Genomic DNA, 7111 nt, shown 5'->3' with positions numbered 1-7111 from the left:
AAGCTTTATTTTCTATCCTAAAAAGATAACAATTTACTAATATATGGTATAATTTTTTCCTCCTAGCCAGAATATATAGATCCAGAGGGAAAGAAATGGAAATGGAAGAGGTAATTCCCACTATCACATCTATGACCTACTTGAGAATGTATGGTCTACATCCAAGACCTCTTGTTCACTAGTTTTATATCAAAGAAACATTATACAATCTTTATACAAAGACTAGAGGCCTGGTGCACGAATTCATGCTCAGGTGGTGTCCTTTGGCCTGGCCAGCAATCGAGGCCTATCAGGGGGCTTCCAGCCAGGGGGAGGGATCCTGGGAGGTTGGCCACCCAGTCTGGGGGGCCAGCCCACTGTGGGGAGGGGCTTCAGCCATCCAGGGGAGGGGCCACAGGAGGTTAGCCGGCCGGCTGTGGAGAGGGGCTGTGAGAAGTTGTCCTGCCAGGGGGAGGGGCATGGGAGGTTGGCCGGCTGGTCCCCCCCATTGGGGCTGATTGGGGGGGCTGGCCAGCTGTGGGGAAGGTCCACGGGAGGTTGGCTTGCCATGGGAGGTTGGCTGTGGGAGCTCACTGGCCACTAGGGGCAGCTCCTGAGTTGAGCATCTGCCCTCTGCTGGTCAGTGTGCATCATAGCGACTGATCAACTGGTCATTCCAGTAGTTCTGGTCATTCGGTCGTAATGGTCGCTTAGGTTTTTATATATAGAGAGATTATACATGAGGTAATACAACAGGGTTTCCTTTGCATTATAAGTCATTTTAAGTAACACATAACTCTAGATAAATAGAACAAAGATGAATTACTGTCTAATAACTAATCCTTACTCTAAAGGGAAAAATATAGCCCCTAAACAAAAAGGATGGAATAGGGATAAAGTCATAAGAATCCCTGTGACCAACTAGTACTGCCGCATCTAATAGTAACATTTAATAGAATATAACACCCATCTCATGTGGACAGGACCAGAAAACCTAGTAATGAAGATTTAAAATACTTATTAGATAAAGTATTCTGTGGTACTACCTGAGAACATAAAAAACAACAGCAGCATGGAATAGATAAAGAAGAAAGTCAGTTGAAAATACCACTCATGGCCTTGAGATCAGCTGTAGAAATGAGGATATAATTACAACTTTTTTATTATTCTTTCAATATTTAAAACACCTTAATAGATAACTTTAAATATCATTTAAATATTTTTGAATTTTCACATGTATTTTCCAAATACAGAATGTCACTATTTGTATATAATCATCATCATAATAATCTTATGCTGAAATAGCCAAGCTCATAGTAAATGACAACTACATGCTTCCAAAAATCATGGGAATCTTTCTTATGCCCATCAAGCTTTTATGATCAAGCTTTCAAAAATCCTGTGGGATCCACTTTGAAATATACCCAGAATCATATTTCTTGCTACCTCTTTATTACCACTGACAAAGATTCTGTCCCAGATCAAACTGATGGCAGGCTTCTCTGAACTTTACTGGTTGAGCAGTTCATAGGCTTGTGTCCCTCAACAACCCAGTTCTAGCAAGGATCCTGCTAAATCAGTTTAACCATAATCCCCCATCATCGATATCTTGTCTCCCTTTATATATGATTTGGTTCTGCATCCGCCATTTTTCCTTAAGTAGTATCGAATCACCCTATCCTACTTCAGCAAGAATCCTTTTTGGTTGATGTAGCCAGAACCCAATACTCCTGATGATTCCCCTTAATAACTTTTCATCCACTAAACCCCCACACTGCTCCTTTCCTATACATTCCCACTTTTTTGTTTTGTTTTTCTTGTTTTATTCAGAGTTGAGCCCAATCTATCACTCCTACTACAAGACCCCATTGTAGAAGCCCTCCTTAAAGAAAGTCTCCCTCACCATCGTTACAAACCAAACCCCATTCCTCCATCAGCAATTGCTGAGATAATCACAAGCTTTCAGTCTAGTCTCACATATTGGCCATTGCAGCATTACAGTCTTTTCTTAAAATCAGCCAGTATCTTCCTTACAAAAGATAATCCAGGCATGTTATTACTCTTTAAATTCCTTCATGGGCTTACAGTTGCACAAAATTAAATACAAGGTAATGTAGATTTTTAGGTCAAAGCCTCGATCAAAATGTGTCCATCATCAAGCATCTTTCACCAATCTGAACTTTTTTAACTTTCTTCCTTTCTCATTCAGTTACAGGTGGTAATCTTTTAGAATTAATGTTTCCAAATTCTCATTGGTTCCTCTGTAGTTAGAAAGAGGAAAGTTATTATCCATCTTGACTACAAATATTTTTCACCTACTGAAAGCTAGAGGGAAAATAATTAGTATAACAGAATTAGGTATCCAAATTTGTCGGGTATACCACCTTTCTTTGATAAATTGTAATTTATTGTGGAAAGAATTTAGGCATTTCTGAAGTTTTCATGTCAGGTATAAATCCTTGTGTGTCTTAAGAATTCAGTTAATATTTGCTGGTATACTCACATAAAATTACCACTTTGGTTTATCTACAGTTGTTTGTTTGCCTCCCCCACCCCAAAAAAATATAGACTTTTAAAAAAATTAAACATACTAATCAAAACTGTGAGGATTTTATTATAGATCTACCTACCTATTTTTAAGGCCTTATGCCATGCAATATAAATGGCATATGTATGTGTAGAAAGCAGCTCTGCTGTCAAAGATATTGCCATAAATAGATGTTATAATTACAGATTTTAAAAAGACTCAAATAGAATATTAAAAAAATATATAAAAGTCATGAATATTTCAATTAACGAGAAAGGTAAGACTAACACTTCTTGGTCTTACATCTTTAGAACCTGTATAAAATCATCTCTCAATAGTCATTAATACATTTCTTTTATTTATCCAGACACATCTATTGGCTCCTTCTAAAATACTAATATTCCAGTAAGTGCTTATAATAAACTAGAGGCCCAGTGCTTGAACATTCATGCACTGGAGGGGGGTCCCTCAGCCCAGCCTGCCCCCTCTCACAGTCTGGGAGCCCTCATGGGTGGGAGATGACCCACAGATCAGGGGAAGGCGATGCCCCATCACACCTATGCTGCTGCCACTGCCGGCAGTGCAAGCCTCGGCCGGCCCTGGTTACCTGAGCCTCGGGCTGGCCCTGGGTGGCTGGGGGGCTGAGGGGACTGGGGGACTCCAGAGGCAGGTGTGCAGGGCAGGCCCGGCCTTGCCGTATGCCTGCTGCCCTGGCGGGGCTGAGGGGACTGGGCACCGCCATCTTGTGGTTGTGGCCACCACCATCTTTGAGGGAGTGACAGTCAATTAGCATATTCCCTCCTTATTGGCTGTGGGTGCTGCCATCTTTGAGGACGGGCAGTCAATTAGCATTCTCTCCTTATTAGATAGGATCAGTATTTACCTGTCATACATTCCATACTTCTAAAGTCCAGTTAGGCCCGTCTGTCCAGTGTGTCTCAGTTGTTGGGCATCGACCCATGAAATAGAAGGTCACAGTTCCCTCCTGGTCAGGGCACGTGCCCAGGTTACAGGCTCCATCCCCAGTGGGGGGCATGCAGGAGGCAGCAGATCTATGATTCTCTCTCATCATTGGTGTTTCTCTCTCTCCCTCACCCTTCCTCTTTCTGAAATCAATAAAAACATATTTAAAAATAAATAAAACTCTAGTTAGAATTCTACCTCTTTCTCAGGGACTTTCCTGGTTGGTCTTCTTTTCTTTACTGTTGAATTTCTAAAAAATAATTATTTCATTATTTCTTGAGAAGAATAATATAGGATTTTGCACTTAATTGTTTGGTAAACAAGTCTTTATTTTTTCAACTACATATCACACAACTGGAAATTAAAATCATGACAACTATTTTATTTGTATTTCTCTAAGTTCACAGAATCAAAATATGTTGAAAAGCTTTCCTAAAATGCATGTTTTGAATAAATACATAAATAATAATTGCATAAAGTTGAGTACTTATTTTTACAGAGGATGGAATTATATGCATATATATTGCATATATATTTGTATCCATGTGTTTAGGCAAAATAATGGGTGATTCTGTGATATTTACTTCAACCAAGAAATTTTAGGTCTTTGAAGTTACTTACTTTTAGTCTCTAGCTTTAATCATTATCTCTTTATACTCATTAGGAACATGTAAACACCAGTTCATATAGTAAAAAGTAAGTAAAATTGATTTTGAAGTTTTAAGTGAAGCTTAACATCATAATAATAGTTACATATGATGTATTTAGTTTAGACTTTTAATAATGATATACTTTCTAAGCAAAAACTAAGTATTTCTTTTTATTACTTAGTCTTTCTTTTTAGATGACTTTGTATTTTCAACATAGGATAATAATAATTTTGTCTTCCAGAGTTGTATCAGATAATCCTCTTCATATTCTGAAATATCTTCCAATATACCCTTGATGGTCTCTGGGTACATACCTTCATTTCTTGAGGCACTAGACCAGCGGTTCTCAACCTGTGGGTCACCAACCTGTGGGTCACGACCCCTTTGGGGGTCGAACAACCCTTTCACAGGGATCGCCTAAGACCATCGGAAAACACATATATAATTACATACTGTTTTTGTGATTAATCACTATGCTTTAATTATGTTCAATTTGTAACAATGAAAATACATCCTGCATATCAGATATTTACATTGCGATTCATAACAGTAGCAAAATTACAGTTATGAAGTAGTAACGCAAATAATTTTATGGTTGGGGATCACCACAACATGAGGAACTGTATTAAAGGGTCGTGGCATTAGGAAGGTTGAGAACCACTGCACTAGACGATCCTGAGAATCTGAAGGGAAAATGAATGACATTGATAAAGAATCTACCCCAAGAGCGGTAGGTCAGGAGGGAGACTTTCTCCATTATGAGCAAGGGTCTGGGCAAGCTGGACATTTCTCCTGAATGGTCTCAGGGCAGCTTGGCCACTAACACATCAAAACTCATGTATACCAGTTCTTTAATATTTTCCAGAGAAGGACTTTCTTGATGATCATTGGTTTCAGGATCTGAATCATTTAACCACCACATCTGAAGATTACTGGGAATAATCTTCAGGGCTTTGTCTAGGTTCCCACTGGTTTGATGGAGGGTCTTACTTGGCTGTGTGCATGGAGTGGCCCATTCTTTTCAATGAGTTCATGTTCTTTAGGAAGAATCTCCCCGCCCACCCTCCTTTCCTTATTTAGGCTAATTCTTCTCTGCAGTTGATAATATGGGTGATTACCTGATCCATATTCTTGTCATGCACCCTTAGGCCAAAGCAGGCTTCCCCGGACGTAACTTCCAACTATAACAAGTTGTAAACTTTTGATGGATCAATATAGAGCTATTTAAATGTTGACAAGCCTTGTTGAGATACAAGCCCTTTCATCATTTCCACTGTAATAATTTCAAATACCTTGAAGCAATTTTCCCATAGTTTCCTTTTATTTGAACCAGTCTCTGATGATTTTCTCCACAACAATTTTAAAGCATTTCTGGGCCAAGTTAATTTCTTTTTCTGCATTGTCAAGGCATTTCAGTTGTTCCAAGCAGAAAAAACACCATATTATGTCCAGCTGTTAGCACCGCATAATAATCTACTGAGCCTAACAGCTCTATACAAGACTCAGAAATATTTGTCAGACTCTAACGGACATGGAATGGAAAGGCTATTCCATAGTCTTTTCTTTTTAGGAATGTTCTGCCTTTCTCATGATATCCCACAGTTAACATAAGGGCTTTTCTATGTGCTGAGGGATTCTGATTTATCTGCCTATCTGGTTAGCTATGTGTAGTTTCTTGGTTCACCACTATCTCAACTTTCTCTACCATATCTCTAGTCTTGGTCCTCTGAATTCTTCTTCCCCTTCCTTCTCCTTCTCCTTCTCCTTCTCCTCTTCCTTCTCCTTCTCCTTCTCTCTCTCTCTCTCTCTCTCCTTCATGTTTGTGTGTCTGTTTGCCATCTTTAGTGTCTGTTGTGTATTCAACAATAAGATCAGATTCTAAAACATAATAAATAACCAAAAGCCAATGAGTTTAAGAGCTAAAATATCCATTTCTATTTCTACTTTATTGTGATTTTATTACTAATCACCTGAATATCCTGATACAGCATAAAAAGATGAAGTCAGTGACAGTGTGTGAGAGCAGTCTTTAAGCCAATGGTAACAAAATGTATTTCTGATTGCAATGTTGTGTGTGTTTGTGTGTGTGTGTGTGTGCATTCTCCCTGAGAAGTTGATTGTCCAGCTATGTGACATGGAGTACCATTAGGCTCTGATATGTCTTTAAAGGAAAACAAGAATGAAGGCTTTATTAAATAAATAATGATAAAAAGTAGATTTTCCTTTCCTCCTTGTATGAAATTTTTTTCAGGTAAAACTAGGTAACTGTCAAATATTTTCAAATGGTTGCCTCAGATTTTCTTCACTATGGTTAGGATTTCTTAAAGCAGCATAGACATTTGTGTTGGATAATTCTTTGTTGTAGGGCCATGACCTGTGAATGCAGAGTGTTTAGCATCGTTCCTGACCTCTACCCACCATATGCCAGTAGCAAATCCCCACTCCTTCCGACCCCAGTTATAAGGATCCAAAAATGCCTCCGGACATTACCAAATGTCCCCTGGGGAAGTGGGGGCAAAATCAATGCCCCTTGAGAATCACAGCTTCACACTAATACCCTGAAATGAGAAACTTTGGCCAGCTCCCCACATTCTCAACACACACACAAAGGCAATTATGAAAGGGAAAGCATGCTTTCTCTTCCAGGGAGAGCAAGCAGTAATGTCCTCCAGACAAGGAGATAATGGGGGGGGTGGGGAGTAATACATAGCTCCAAGTGTATTGTATACATCATCATTTTAAATCATTCCCAGAATGTGGGTACCCCTGGGATGGGGAAAAGGGGGAACCCGGGTCAGTAATGGAAGAAAATACACCTTTTTATAAAATTATATGATATTTTTGACACTGATGAGAAGCAGACCCAAGTTCTAACTCAGAATGAGCCCATCCAAAGGGGACGCACTGTCACATTTAATGCATCTGTTTAACATACTCACATTGCTTGCTTAACTAGTCTAAATTAGTCAATTATTTTTCTTAAATTACCTAG

At 39.1% G+C, this 7111-nt stretch overlaps 1 pseudogene; it reads right to left on the bottom strand.

The window, feature by feature from the left end:
* Positions 1-4835: 4835 nt before the first annotated feature.
* The window catches only part of LOC102239828, a 3958-nt pseudogene continuing 1682 nt past the window's right edge, over positions 4836-7111 (bottom strand).

The sequence above is a fragment of the Myotis brandtii genome, unplaced genomic scaffold (assembly GCF_000412655.1).
Source record: "Myotis brandtii unplaced genomic scaffold, ASM41265v1 scaffold271, whole genome shotgun sequence".
NCBI classification, from domain to species: Eukaryota; Metazoa; Chordata; class Mammalia; order Chiroptera; family Vespertilionidae; genus Myotis; species Myotis brandtii.
Note: the sequence above shows the minus strand (reverse complement) of the source record. Positions and strands in the feature narration are given on the sequence as shown.